The sequence below is a fragment of the Budorcas taxicolor genome, chromosome 3, assembly GCF_023091745.1.
Source record: "Budorcas taxicolor isolate Tak-1 chromosome 3, Takin1.1, whole genome shotgun sequence".
Taxonomy (NCBI): Eukaryota; Metazoa; Chordata; class Mammalia; order Artiodactyla; family Bovidae; genus Budorcas; species Budorcas taxicolor.
Window position 1 is genome coordinate 67,866,591 of NC_068912.1, and position 16,613 is coordinate 67,883,203.

Sequence of the window (16,613 nt, forward strand, 5' to 3'; positions counted from 1 at the left end):
GTAATACATTTTTACTAACTACAGTCATCATGCTGTATATTAGGTCTCCAGAAAGTTTTCATCTTATAAATGAAAATTTGTACCCTTTGGCCAGCATCCTTCTATTTCCCCCATCCTTGTCCCCTAATAATCACCCTTCAATTCTCTGTTCTTAAGAGTTTGACCATTGTAGATTCCACATATAAGTGAGATCATATAGCATTTATCTTTTTGTGTCTGTCTTATTTCACTCAATGTAATACCGTCTACTTTTATTCAAAACCTAGTTAACCACATATATGCATCATTTTTATAATCAGAAAAAACAATATGCTTATCAGTTCAGTTCAGTTGCTCAGTCATGTCTGACTCTTTGCGACCCCATGAACTGCAGCACGCCAGGCCTCCCTGTCCATCACCAACTCTTGGAGTCCACCCAAACCCATGTCCATTGAGTCGGTGATGCCATCCAACCATCTCATCCTCTGTCGTCCCCTTCTCCTTCTGCCCTCAATCTTTCCCAGCACCAGGGTCTTCTCCAATGAGTCAGCTCTTCGCATCAGGTAGCCAAAGTATTGGAGTTTCAGCTTCAACATCAGTCCTCCCAGTGAACACCCAGGACTGATTTCCTTCAGGATGGACTGGTTGGATCTCCTTGGGGTCCAAGGGACTCTCAAGAATCTTCTCCAGTCAATCTTCACCACAGTTCAAAAGCATCAGTTCTTCAGTGCTCAGCTTTCTTCACAGTCCAACTCTCATATCCATACATGACCACTGGAAAAACCATAACCTTGACTAGACAAACCCTTGTTGACAAAGTGATGTCTCTGCTTTTTAATATGCTGTCTAGGTTAGTCATAACTTTCCTTCCAAGGAGTAAGTATATTTTAATTTCATGGCTGCAATCACCATCTGCAGTGATTTTGGAGCCCAGAAAAATAAAGTCAGCCACTGTTTCCCCATCTATTTGCCATGAAGTGATGGGACCAGATGCCATGATCTTCGTTTTCTGAATGTTGAGCATTAAGCCAACTTTTTCACTCTCCTCTTTCACTTTCCCAAGAAGCCCTTTAGTTCTTCTTCACTTTCTGCCATAAGGGTGGTGTCATCTGCATATCTGACGTTATTGATATTTCTCCTGGCAACCTTGATTCCAGCTTGTGCTTCCTCCAGTCCAGCATTTCTCATGATGTACTCTGCATAGAAGTTAAATAAGCAGGGTGACAATATACAGCCTTGAAGTAATCTTTTTTCCTATTTGGAACCAGTCTGTTGTTCCATGTCCAGTTCTAACTGTTGCGTCCTGACCTGCATACAGGTTTCTCAAGAGGCAAGTCAGATGGTCTGGTATTCCCATCTCTTTCAGAATTTTCCACAGTTTATCATGATCCACACAGTCAAAGGCTTTGGCATAGTCAATAAAGCAGAAATAGATGTTTTTCTGGAAATCTCTTGCTCTTCTGATGATCCAGCAAATGTTGGCAATTTGATCTCTGGTTCCTCTGCCTTTTCTAAAACGAGCTTGAACATCTGGAAGTTCATGGTTCATGTAGTGTTGAAGCCTGGCTTGGAGAGTTTTGAGCATTGCTTTACTAGCGTGTGAGATGAGTGCAATTGTGCGGTAGTTTGAGCATTCTTTGGCATTGCCTTTCTTTGGGATTGGAATGAAAACTGACCTTTTCCAAATCTGTGGCCACTACTGAGTTTTCCAAATGTGCTGGCATATTGAGTGCAGCACTTTCACAGCATCATCTTTCAGGATTTGAAATAGCTCAACTGGAATTCCATCACCTCCACTAGCTTTGTTCACAGTGATGCTTTCTAAGGCCCGCTTGATTTCACAGTCCAGGATGTCTGGCTCTAGGTGAGTGATCACACCATTGTGATTATCTTGGTCATGAAGATCTTTTTTGTATAGTTCTTCTGTGTATTCTTGCCACCTCTTCTTAATATCTTCTGCTTCTGTTAGGTCCCTACCTTTTCTGTCCTTTATTGAGCCCTTCTTTGCATGAAATGTCCCCTTGGTATCTCTAATTTTCTTGAAGAGATCTCTAGTCTTTCCCATTCTATTGTTTTCCTTTATTTCTTTGCATTGATCACTGAGGAAGGCTTTCTTATCTCTTCTTGCTGTTCTTTGAAACTCTGCATTCAAATGGGTATAGATTTCCTTTTCTCCTTTGCTTTTCCCTTCTCTCCTTTGCTTTTCCCTTCTCTTTTTTCACAGCTATTTGTAAGTCCTCTTCAGACAGCCATTTTGCTTTTTTGCATTTCTTTTTCTTGGGGATGGTCTTGATTCCTTTTTCCTGTACAATGTCATGAACCTCTGTCCATAGTTCATCAGGCACTCTGTCTATCAGATCTAGTCCCTTAAACCTATTTCTCTCTTCCACTGTATAATCATAAGGGATTTGATTTAGGTCACACCTGAATGACCTAGTGGTTTCCCCCATATTTCCTATTTAAGTCTGAATTTGGCAATAAGGAGTTCATGATCTGAGCCACAGTCAGCTCCTGGTCTTGTTTTTGTTGACTGTATAGAGCTTCTCCATCTTTGGCTGCAAAGAATATAATCAGTCTGATTTCAGTGTTGACCATCTGGTGATGTCTATGTGTAGAGTCTTCTCTTGTGTTGTTGGAAGAGGATGTTTTCTATGACCAGTGTGTTCTCTTGGCAGAACTCTATTAGCCTTTGCCCTGCCTCATTACATATTCCAAGGCCAAATTTGCTTATTACTCCAGGTTTTTCTCGGCTTCCTACTTTTGCATTCCAGTCCCCTATAATTATAAGGATATCTTTTTTGGGAGTTATTTCTAGAAGGCCTTGTAGGTCTTCATAGAACCGCTAAACTTCAGCTTCTTCAGCATTACTGGTCAGGGCATAGACTTGGATTACTGTGATATTGAATGGTTTGCCTTGGAAACAAACAGATCATTCTGTTGTTTTTGAGATTGCATCCAATTACTGCATTTCAGACTCTGTTGTTGACTATGATGGCTACTCCATTTGTTCTAAGGGATTCTTGCCCCAGTAGTAGATATAATGGTCATCTGAGTTAAATTCACCCATTCTAGTCCATCTTAGTTTGCAGATTCCTAAAATGTCGATGTTCACTCTTGCCATCTCCTGTTTGACCACTTCCAATTTGCCTTGATTCATGGACCTGACATTTCTGGTTCCTATGCAATATTGCTCTATACAGCATTGAACCTTGCTTCTATCACCAGTCCCATCCACAACTGGCTGTTGTTTTTGCTTGGCTCCATTCCTTGATTCTTTCTGGAGTTATTTTCCACTGATCTCCAGTAGCATATTGGGCACCTACTGACCTGGGGAGTTCATATGTAAGTGTCCTATCTTTTTGCCTTTTCATACTGTTCATGGGGTTCACAAGGCAAGAATATTGAAGTGGTTTGCCATTCCCTTCTCCAGTGGGCCACATTCTGTCAGACCTCTGCACCATATAGTTATGTAGATTAATTAATTACCAAGACTAGAACTGGCAAACAAATTGTTCCAAATCTATGTTTAGGATCATAAATCATCTTTTGAATGGCCCATATTTAAAGTTTTAAAATAAAGACATTTTATAAAAACTTTAAAAAGTAGAAAATATCATAGATATCTGACTTCTCTTACAAAAAAGCCCAAGCAACACCTGTCGACCTTCTGTTTTGTCTGTATTAACTCAGGACTGAATAGTGACTGCTAACTTGCTTTTCCTCCCATACACATCTCTGTCATGGTAGCTCTATTGGAATTTGTATCCCCTGGGCAAGACAAAAATGTGTGAAAATGTGGAACACTTAATTCCCCAAGCTTGCAAATTCCATGTAGAGGAATGGAACATAGCTAAGATTTGAAGTTAAAGAAGCCTGAAGTCAAATTATGTTTCTGTCTTAGACTCTTTACCAACTGAGCTATCAGGGAAGCACCTTGTGGCTCAGCTGGTAAAGAATCTGTCTGCAATGCAGGAGACCTACGTTCGATCCCTGGGTTGGGAAGATTCCCTGGAGAAGGGAAAGGCTACCTACTCCAGTATTCTCGCCTGGAGATTTCCATGAACTATATAGTCATTGGTGTCACAAACAGTTGGACACACCTGAGCGACTTTCACTTTCACTTAGACTCTTGGTGACTTTGCAAAAATATCTCAGTTCCCCAAAGTATCTGCTTTCTTCTCTATAAAATGGAGTTACCTGTGAAAAGTGAAAGTGTTGATTGCTCAGTTGTGTCCAATTCTTTGTGACACTTGGACTGTAGCCCACCAAGCTCCTCTGTCCATGGGATTCTCCAGGCAAGAATGCTGGAGTGGGCTGTCAAGCCCCCTCCAGGGGATCTGCCTGGCCCCGGGGTCAAACTCAAGTGTCTCACATCTCTTGTACCAGAAAGCAAGTTCTTTACCACTGTGAAGTAATATATATATATGGAAACACCTAGATAAATGCCATCAAAAGGAAGCCCCTGTATACATGCCTTCCCTTCTCAGACTCACAGTGTTTAAAAAGGACAATAGTAACATTCAGTCCAGTTCAGTTCAGTCGCTCATCATGTCGAGCTCTTTGTGACCTCATGCACTGTAGCACGCCATGTGCATTGAGTTGGTGATGCCATCCAACCATTTCATGCTCTGTTGTCCCCTTCTCCTCCTGCCTTCAATCTTTCCGAGCATCAGGGTCTTTTCAAATGAGTCAGTTCTTCGCATCAGATGGCCAAAGTATTGGAGTTTCAGCTTCAGCATCAGTCCTTCCAACGCATATTCAGGACTGATAACATTAGCAATAATAAATTTAATCTCTTAAATGCTTGTTAAATGCTAAATATTATGTTAAATACTTGATGATTTCTGCCTCTGTATCCATTATTTCCAGTAATGCCTGGGGTAGTCTTCCTTTGGATATCATGTTCCTGCCTCCTTCATATTTTTTGTTTAAAAATCAGTGAGATCCTTTCTGAGCATCCCTTTGTTTATTTTTTCTCTCCTTGTTTCATTTCAGATGGCTTTTGTTGCTATGTCTTCAAGCTGACTAGTTTTATGTTTTCTTTCCATAATTATCTACTGTTAATTTCATCCTATGAAAAAGGAATGAAAGTGTCATTACAGAGACATGGGTAAACCTAGAGACTTTCATAGAGAATGCAGTAAGTTAGAAAAAGAAAAACACCATATCATTTCCCTTATATGTGGGATCTAGAAAAATAATACAGATGAACTTGTTTGCAAAGCAGAAATAAAGACCTGGGTGTAGAGAATGAACCTACAGTTGCCAAAGGGGAAAGGGGAGTGGGATGAATTGAGAGATTGGGATTGACATATATACATTACTATATTTAAAATAAATAACTAAGTATACCTACTGTATAATTCAGGGAAATCTATTCAATGTTCTGTGGTGACCTAAATGGGAAGGAAATCTAAAAAGAGAGGATATATGTGTACATATAACTGACTCACTTTGCTGTAAAGTAGGAAATAACTCAACATTGTAAAACAGCTATACTCCAAAAAAATTTTTTTAAAACTTTCATCCAGTTGTATTTTTAATCCCATATGCTAAAGTTTTCGTGTCTAGAAATGTCAGCATAAGGAAAACAGCTATAATAATTTAAGAAATATCTTTGCTAATTCTAACATCTGTGTCAATTTTGGATTGGTTTTAGTCAATTAATTTTTCTTCATATTTTCCTATTTCTTTGCATTCTTAGTAACTTTTTGTTGAATGCCAGATATTGCAGATTTTACTTTGTTGGGTAATGGACATCTTTGTATTTCTAGAAATAATCTTGACCTTTGTTTTCGGACATAGCTAAGTTACTATTAATAAAGTGAAGTGAAGTGAAGTGAAGTGAAATGAAAGCCGCTCAGTTATGTCCGACTCTTTGCGACCCCATGGACACAGATTCAATCCCTGGGTGGGGAAGATCCCCTGGAGAAGGAAATGACAACCCACTCCAGTATTCTTGCTATGGAAATCCATGGACCAGGGAGCCAAGAGGGCTATAGTCCGTGGGGTCACAAAGAGTCAGACATGACTTAGTGACAGAACAGCAACAACACTTATTCCTCATTATTCAGTCAAGAACTTAAGTCAAATATCGTACTCAGAGCTTTATTAACAATTGGATTTTCCAGTTTTGCTAATGAGAGTGGGCAGTATTCATGGCCCTGTGTGAACTTTTGCGATTGTTCCCTCTAATACTTTTATAGTCGCTTAGTCATGTTAGACTCTTTTGCAACACCATGGACTGTAGCCCACCAGATTCCTCTGTTCATGGGACTTTTTAGGCAAGAACACTAGAGTGGGTTGCCATTACCTCCTCCAGGAAAGTCTTCCCAACCCAGGTATTGAACCCACATCTTCTGTGTCTCCGGCATTGCAGGCAGAATTTTTACCACTGAGCCATCCTTTCAAAGGTGTGTGTTTATAGCTTTCTGAAGACTCTAGGGGGCCTTCTGCAAATCCCTGAAGTTCCCTCTCTATGCATCCTTTTCCTTTCTGGTGCTCTGTCCTCCCCCCTCTAGTCACCTTATCTCTGTAGAGTCCCAGCTTATTCTCTGTCCATGGCATTCAGCAGATTTTTCTTCAGTTCCCCTCCCTGAGACACAGCCTGGAAACTCTCAAGTAGTAAGCTGGAGCAGTCATAAGACTCATCTCATTTATTTCCCATTTCTCAGAAAGTTACTGTCCTTGCTTAGTATTCAGTATTTTGAAAACTAAGGTTTTATATATTTGGTTTATCTTTTTGGTTGTTTTCAGGCAAAAAGCTATATTCAGCCTTTTCTTGTCATAGAAGAGAAACTCTTTAAATTTTTTTATCAAAGAAAAATATTTGTTAATGTATGTCTCACAAGAAAGGTCAGCTGGCTTGAATTTATTTCTGTCATTTATTGATTATGGAAATCCCCTTTTGGCATGTGTGCTGGCCAATACTATTTTACTTTTTTAATGACAAATTTAAGAATTCAAAACCAAAAATCACATGAAAACATGGAATTAATCATATTTTCTGAAACTACTACACCATTGGGCTTCCCTGGTGGCCCAGAGGGTAAAGCATCTGCCTGCAATGCAGAAGACCTGGGTTCGATCCCTGGGTCAGGAAGATCCCCTGGAGAAGGAAATGGCAACCCACTCCAGTACTCTTGCCTGGAAAATCTCATGAACAGAAAAACCTGGTAGACTGTAGTCCATGGGATCACAGAGTCGGACACGACTGAGCGACTTCACGACGACACGACTTCACGACGACTACACCATCAGTAATACAAAGTAAAATAAAGGATACTTTTATTTTCCTTTGAATGTGTCTAGAAGTAGACAGGGCAGGAAAACATCTGGACATAATTGGAATCATCAGACAGCAAGACCACAGACAGGCAAGCTGAATCTCAAGCCATCTTTTATCATCAGTCAGGTTATTAATGAGACAAAAGAATACGTTTTGTAAAGCATTAGAGTAAGATGGTGTCATTGTGAAGGACATCCCTTTGAGGTGTCATGATAGATGGAAATGAACAGTGACTGCATTGATTCTTCCCTCTGGAGTTGTGAGAACTCAGATGCCGGAGTGATAAACGAAGTACTGCGCTAAGCGAGAGCAGCAGCATTTGTGTGGTGCTTGAAGGGGAAGCTGAGCTTGGGTTACTTGGTATGACATAGTATAGGCGATGAAGTGGGTGGAGAATTGAGGCATCTGGAATTTTCTCAACTATGTGAATGTGGAGATGGTGAGGAGGCAGGTGGGAAGGGACATCTGTCTGCCTACTTATCACTAGATGATCCAGGGACCTTTCTGGTATTTTTTAAAGTGGTCCCAGATTATGTGCTTATCTTTAACCTGACACCTAAACTCATATGTTTATATCTTAAATGCTGCTTTGATAATGCAAAATGAAGTGGATATTTCATGAAACTGAAGACTTTGGTTGGAATAATTCAATTTGGTTGCAACTCTTGGAACTAGTTAATATAAGTTTTTGCTTTTTTCATATCGTATATAAACAATTCTCATAGGGGAGAGTGTAGGGTAACATAATACTAGCAGATAATACTTATTTGGTTCAGTCTAGGCCAAGTTCTTTCTATGCATCCCTATTTAATCATGTCAATGGCAACAGAAATTAGATATTTTAGCATTTGTATATGAGGTATAGAAAGATTAAGTAACTTGCTCAAAGTCATGCATTTTATGAGTAGTGAATCTGCAAAGCCTCAGATCCTCATCTGACAACGTAGGTACTTACCGAATTTTCTTGAGTTGTTAGTGCTAAGTGAGGTAATGTGGGAAAAGTGCCTAGCTACAGTGCCTAGCAGAGAGTAAGCACCCAACACATGATAGGTAAGCATCGCCTTCATTATCTTCAGTGTTTTGTTCAAGACTACACACTTGAGTAAGTTGGAGGCTGGATTTGAAAACTAAGTCTTCTGATTCCAGAGGTTAAGCTTTTTAATCCAATTCATACAGGCTTTGATGTGGTTAGAGGCATGGCTTCAACCCTTGGCAGGAAGACCTGACAACAGGAAAGTTTAAAGGAAGAAAGGCTTGATAGAATCATAGAAGAGGGATCCATGGTTTCCAGAGGAGCTGGTTTCTTCATGAAAGTCTCTCTAGAAGCTTTTCCTGTCTACTCAAAACCTAAGGCAAGATAGTGTGCTAAAAACAGACAAGCGGATGACTTGCCAACCAAGGTAGAATGCATGGAATGCCACCAGAAATTCCTGTGAATACCAGTCAGATTGGAAACATGAAAAGATCAGATGAAACTAGTCTACTGAAGGGGAACAGTTCGTCACCCCAAAATCTGCCTCTTTGGCATATGCAAGCAGAAGAATCAGGATTGCTAAAACAAAGAGGGTTGCTCACCACCCAGTTCTACAAGGGTTAAGTTGTTACCTACTGCAGTTGCCAAATAACAGTGCATTCAGCGAAGAAGTTAGATGATATCAAGATATGACACTCTGCGCTTTGAACAAGTAGGCCCCTTAAATGGTAAGATGGATATCTCAGGAAGAATTTTAGTGACTCCAGATTCTTGCATCTTTCCATATATAGAAAAGGACTAAAATCATTCCCTTGAGATATCTGTTTTTTTTTTTTTAATTAGCAGTAGTCTTTAACCAACTTATATGCTTGACTACATGTATTCCTTGCCAAAAATCATATATAAACTGGCTTTTCCCCACCTCTTTAGAGCAGTCTCCTCAAAGCTGAGTGGCTGTCTCCCAGGGTACAGTCCTCAGCAAGACCCTGAATAAAACTTAAAGTCACAACTTATGTTGTGCATCTTTCAAGTTCAACCTGATTCTTCTCTGTCCCTCCAGGTGCTTTCTTAACTCTCCCTCTAGACCTTATGCTCCCTGGTAACTTGAGAACAGCTCAAGATTTGAGGTCCATCAGACCTGTAATAAAATTCTGCTCAGTCGCTTATTAAGAAACTTTCTTAACTTCCCTGAATTTCACTTTCTCCATCTATAATGGGGGAATGATGATAGTACTTAACCTTTGTCAAGGAGCTGCCCAGAATGTGGATCTATCAATCCCAGGATGAAAGAGCTGTAGGAGAGAGGGACCTTGTGGGAACCTTTAAAGAACTCTGGTAGGAGAGTCAGCTGGTTACCATCCCCCTAACCTACATTCTGGAGGCTAGCTAGCCACATAAGAACAGGCTTATTTCTTTACTTCTCTTCTCTTCATATACCCAACTCCAAGACTCCAGTGGGGAGCCAAAACACATAGCAAATGGATGTGGAGACTAACAAGATAAAAATAGAGAGTAGAAGCCTCTAACCTAAAGCTCCAAGAGCTGGGGAGAGGAGAAGACTTGATTCCTAAATAAATATTCAGAATATTCACTGTTATATGGGACAAAGTATTTTCATTTCTGATTTGAGCCTTGTTTTTAATGACCAGGTGGTGTTATAGTACCTGGAAATGACCAGAAAAGTTCAATTCTTCCTCCTATGGAAAAGAAAACTCACCTCCATTCAATAAAATTTAAAGGGACTGTACGAAGCACAAAGTTGTGTGTTACTCATAATCTTAAATTGCTTATTCAATGTACGGTTTACCTCACCATCACAAATCATTATGACCATGGATAGGATAGAAGAAAATAGAAGCATTAATGCTCTGTGAGTGATGAGGGGTTACTAATAGCCAAATAATCCTAATAGCCAAAGGATGACAAAAATTAGAAGAAACAGTCAAAGAGAGAGCCAAATAGCATGGATTTTATAAAAAATGGAATTTTGCTTTACTATTTGTCTCCCTACTGAGGTCTTGGGGTTAGGTATGTTTCCAATCTTTTGCTTCCCTTTCATTTATTTTTGCTGTTCTTTTCTCACCTTCCTTAAATGGATGCTAAGTTCACAGTTTTTCAGCATCTCTCTTTCTCTCTTTTTTATATACACTTGAAACAACACATTTATCTCTATGGATAGCTTTAGTTGAGTTACATGTATTATTATGTCATATCTTCATTATCATTCAGTTTAAAATATTTTTACATTTCCACTGCAACTTTCATCTTTGACCCATGGGTTATTTGGAAATGTATATATATTAATTAAGCTCCAAATGCTTGGTAATTCTCTAGGTATCTCTATTTTTAAAAAAGTAGCATTATTCCACTGTGAGAAAACAACACTTGGTACAGTTTCCTGTGAAATATTTAGAGACTTGTGATGTGGTTCATCATATGCTCAATTCTAGAAAAATTTTCCATGTGAACCCTCTTACACTGTTGGTGGGAATGCAAACTTGTACAGCCACTATGAACAGTGTGGAGATTCCTTAAAAAACTGGAAATAGAACTGCCTTATGACCCAGCAATTCCACTGCTGGGCATACACACCATGGAAACCAGAACTGAAAGAGACATGTGTACCCCAATGTTCATCACAGCACTGTTTATAATAGCTAGGACATGGAAGCAACCTAGATGTCCATCAGCAGATGAACGGATAAGAAGGCTGTGGTACATATACACAATGGAGTATTACTCAGCCATTAAAAAGAATGCATTTGAATCAGTTCCAATGAGGTGGATGAAACTGGAGCCTATTATACAGAGTGAAGTAAGACATAAAGAAAAACACCAATACAGTATACTAATACATATATATGGAATTTAGAAAGATGGTGTGGTTAACATTTTGCCTTCTAAGGCAGGTGCGAGTTCAACCCCTGGCCAGAGAGGTAAGATCCCACAGCTTCGTGGCCAAAAAACTCAAATATAAAACAGAAGCAATATTGTAACAAATTCAATAAAGACTTTAAAAATGGTTCATCTCAAAAAACATTTTTTAATGTATATTCTGTTATTTTTGAGTGCAGTATTCTATATATTTGTTATGATAACTTTGTTATTTACATTAATCAAAAGTTCTAAATTCCTACCTGTTTATAAATTGCTTTTTTAAAAATATCACTTATTGAGCATAGTTTGTTAAAATTTCCCAATATAGTTGTGTTTTTTTTTTCCCCACTTCTCAGGTTATTTCAGTCAGATTTTGCTGTGTATACTTTGAGGCTCTATTATTATGTGAACACAAATTTGAAACTTTTATATCTGTCTAGTGAATTGACCATTTTATGATGAAATGTCTTACTTTATCTTTAGTGAAGTTTCTTGCCTTCAAATCTGCTTTGATGTTGGTCCAGATGCGTTAGCTTTCTTTGATTAGTGTTTGTACAGTTTATCTGCTTTTATCATTTAATGTTCAGTTATTCTGTACATATTTAAGGTGTGTCAGCTTATTTTACTTGTGTCATTATTTATCAATTCGTACATTTAATTTAGGGCTTCTCTGGTGGCTCAGTGGTGAGAGACTCTGCCTGCAATTCAGGAGATGCAGGTCTGAAGGTTTGGTCTCTCGGTCAGGAAGATCCCCTGGAGAAAGAAGTGGCAACAATACAAGAATATTCCAGTATTCTTGCCTGGAAAATCCCATGGACAAAGGAACCTGGTGAGCTATGGTCCATGAGGTCGCAAAGAGTTAGACATGACTTAGTGACTAAACCACCACCACCACATTTAATTTATTTGCTGATATATTGGACAGTAAGAGAGCAGGTTTTACTATTTGGATTCCATTTGTTTCATATGTTTGATACTTCTTCACTATATTTTATTGCCTACTCTTACATTAATTATTCTTATCATATTTTCTATTTCTCATACTTGTTAGTAGTATCATCTTTTATTATTTTTCGGTGGTTAGCTCAAGATTTCAATCCATCCTTCCTTTATTAAAGTCTGAAATGAATCTGTGCTTTTATCATTTCCTAATTAATATAAGGGATTTAAAAATTTTTATTTATCCTTTTCATGCCTATTAGTTTTGTGTCATACATTTCTATTTAACATATTTTAAATTTCACAACTTGATCATATGCTATCAATATGTATTTACTTACACATCAATCTTTCTATTGCTTTGTGTATCTAATACTTCTGATATTTCTTTATTTCCATTTAGGATAGATTTCTATCTTCTGTCGTAAGAAATTCTTTCATCTCTTTTTCATCCTAGGTTTACTGGTGAAAAATACATTTTTGTGAAAATGCCTTTGTTTTGATTTCATGCTTATAGGATATTATCACTGGTTAAAAATTTGAAGTTGACAGTATTGAAGATGGCATTACATTACTCCTGGTTTTATTATTTCTATTGAGAAGCCATCTGTCAGTATTATTGTTGCTCCTTTGAAACGATTGTTTTTTGTTTTAACCTTTTTAAAGAATTTCTCTTCCTTTTTTCCCAGCTGTATTATGAGATGTTTAAGTGTTGGTTTCTTTGTGTTTATCCTTCTTGGAGTTTAAAGTGTTTCTTGAATCCATGGCTTGATATCTTTCTTGTTTTAGAAAACTTTTGACTACATATCTTCAAATATGTACATTCTTTTCTCCTTCTAGGACTTCAGTTACATGTAGGTTAAATTTTTCCTATGCAAACTTGGATCTCTAATACTAACCTATCATTCAGTTCACTGGTCTTTCTTCTCTTCAGCTATGTCCAGTCTGCTATTGAACTCATTTCTTGAGTTTCATTTTCAGTTTTGTAATTTGCTTGTTGTAAAATTTCTACTTGATTTTTTCTGGTGGGGGGAAGAGGGGGTGGTGCTGATCTGTGATCGAATAATTCAGTTTCACTCTTTAGACACAAATAGTTCTTTCTGTACCTCAACTGTTTTCCTTCTTTAAAAAAAAAACCCACAAATTTATTTAATTTTCACTTGGTTGTGCTGGGTTTTAGTTGTAGCCTGTAGGCATAAGGTATCTCATTCCCTGTCCAGAGATTGACCCAGGCCCCCTGTATTGGAAGCATGGAGTCTTAACTACTAGATCTCCAGGGGAGTCCAAATTTTTTATTGATCTGTTGAACTGTTCATCTTGCCATATTTTTCTTGAGTTTATTGGTCATAGATATTTTTGTTTTATATATGATAACCACAATATTTGTATTTTCCATAGGTTCATTTCTGTTATCTACTTTTTTCCCTTATTGGTCTCTTCTATTGATTTGCCTATTAAAATTTTAATAAAAACTTTTTGGATCTTACATATAAAAAATAACTTAGACATAATTTGATTTAGGGTCATATGAAATATTTTCTTTAAGAGGTTTTGTTTTGTTTTCCCTGCTAGAAGGCAGTTAGCCTGGGATTACTTTAATTCTCTTTGAGAAAAGGGATGATTGGAATCTGGTTTCATGTGGGGCTGGCCTATTTCTTGTTAACCTTTTTTCTCCTGAGTGATCCTTTCAAAGATATCAACTGGAAACCTTAGATGTTTACCATAGTCTCTTCTCTTTGAGGGCCTCAAACTTGAATTTTTTTACTCCAAGCCCTATTAGTCTAAAATTTTGCTTAGCTTCTCAGCCTCTCAGAGGCTGCCTACAAATCAGCCAATGCTTTGAAGGGAAAAGCAGAGCCAAGTGTCAGGCTTATATCTTTGTACTTCCCTTCTCTAAGAATCTTGCTCCCTTGATGGCTTCCCAATGTTTTCCAACAGACACTTTTTTTTTTTTTTGGTTCATATTTTATTCAGCTTTCCCAGTTTTTCTTGACAGTAGAAGTTAGTCCTGTACAAGTTAGTATGCCATCACTAGAATCAGAACCTCTTATCATGCTTTTCAAATTGTAATTTTTGATGTACATATTTTATCTTTACTATTAAGTGATAAACTCCTAAAAGACTGGTTGATCTTTTATTTATAACATCTTTCCCTACATATAGTATATATATTACTGACTGGATGAATTAATAAATTTTTATTGACAGTCTCCCAATTAAAAAAAATATTAAACTCATTTTCTTCAAGTTAAAATTTTCCATAAAGATGCTATTGAAGAGTTATTGTGATAGGTGAATATAGACGCAGAAAAGTGAGCCAGCTAAACTACATCAAAGTTTCAAAATAATGTCAGAAAAGTCAGACACAGAAATTCTGAACACCTTTAACTCCCCAGGATTTATTCATCTTACACGAAATAGGTATTCTGCTACTGACACTTTGATCTAACATCCTCGTGTTGTCAGAGTTCAGAAGCCTTAAGGCCTCAAAGTGCTCCTCTGATTTTGATCCAAAACCATAATCACATTTTGATCCATTGCAGAAAAGAGGTCTAATCTCTAGAGTCCAACAGCAGCTATGGCACCAGAGGAACCATAAATACATAGACCAAAGGCCCAGTGAGGGGCAAACAACTGATAAATGTGTTGCTGAAAATGTCTGTCCATTTCCTTCTTTCCCTTTGTTCAATGACTCGCTATAAGAATATTTATTTTTCCTTTTCTAGTCTTTTGAATTATGGTTTTTATTATTGCTACTTTTAAAAGAAGTATTTTAATGTTAGTGAAAGTGAAGTCACTTACTCACGTCGGACTCTTTGCGACTCCATGGACTGTAGCCCATCAGGCTTCTCCATCTATGGAGTTTTCCAGGCAAGAGTACTGAAGTGGGTTGCCATTTCCTTCTCCAGGGGATCTTCCCCACCCAGGGATCAAACCCAAGTCTCCCGCATTGCAGGCAAACGCTTTATCCTCTGAGCCACCAGGGAAGCTGCAAAGGTAGTTGCAGACAGGGATATGAAAAGTATTGAAAAGAATACTTATTTCCAAAATAGGAGTGACAGGAGTGTGTGTGTGTGGTGGGGGGTAGAGGGGGGTGGGGTTGGGGGGGGTGATATATATGATGAAGAAGGTTGACAGCCTAGACAGGATGAAACCAGAACATCTTCCAAATTCCAGATTTAATTCTTACTGTGGAAAATGCATAATTATTGAATTAGTAAATGGATTTCAAGAAAATTGTTGAAGTGTAGTTCTCAGTTGCTACAGGAAATTCTTAAATGTGAGGTGCTTGTTCACAGGATTTAGCAAAGGTTATTTCAAAGTAAAGGCACCTCTGAAGTATTGCCTTTTTTTTTTTTTAATTAAAAAGGCATTCTAATACTCCAACAGATTGCAGTATTAGAATCTGATATATATGATGGAGTGTTTGGGAATTCAGAGTCTTCAAAACAAGAATTTTAATCTAAATTGAACAGTCCAGGAAAATGTGGACAGGGATAACACCAGTCAGAGTCCTGGAAACCTGAGCCAGGAGAGAGTTTGACAGTTGTATTTAGATTAAATAGCTTTAAATCAGCTAACTGGATTATTTCATATGGTGGTTCCATAGATACAATGCTTGACTTTATCCAGGACAGACTCAACTAAATCCATCATCTTACCAGGGAAGAATATGATGATAAACACTTCTCTTTCAACTCATTAGTGAAATGGTTTTAGCAATATGTTATTGCTTGCCTAACTGAGGAATATAGTATTTTGATAATTAATTGGTAACATTTCATTTAAAGTAATCTTTATTTGCCCAATAGTTATTTACTGAGTGCACACATTGTTAGATTTGGGGGGATCATTAAATGAAAGATACTGACTATATTAATTAGAATAGTTTTGACTGCTGCTAACAGAAAATCCCAAAATAATATGCAATAGAGGTATTGCTTATTTCCAGGTAATTTCCACCATCCATGCTGTCATGGTCCAAACTGGCATTCATGTTCCCAGGACAAAGTAGAAGGGACAAAGTTTGGGTATCAGCTGTCCAGTTTTGAAAGCCTTTTAATTATCATTATTTTAGTTTTCATATTGAAAAATCAACTTTTTGCATACAGTTTTGAGTTTTAGCACATATGAAGATTTGGGTAGCCACCACTGAAAACTCGGCCTCTGTGCACTGCTGCTGAATCAAATCTCAGAGACAGGTTTTTGGCCTAAGTAGAAAAGAATAGCTATACTGGTTTGCCAGGGAAAGTGAGTTCATGTCCCTCAAAAAGGTGGGTCTCAACTGGGAAGATTTGGTGAGGAGTTTTATAGCAATGGTTGAAGGGTGGAGTTGCTGATAAGAATCAGGGTGTGTGCAGGGCCTGCACTCCTTTAAGGTAGCCTCAGGTGGTCTCTTGATGAGTTCTCTGGAATGAAGAATGCTAGTATCTTCCATTCCGTGGGGGTTTTAGTTCTGTGAAAAGCTCAAAGATAAAGTTTTGGGTATCCCTTGAGGTGGAAGTAGGACCCTGCCTCTAGGGTGCTTTACTGTTTCTTGGCTGTACTCCCTTTCTA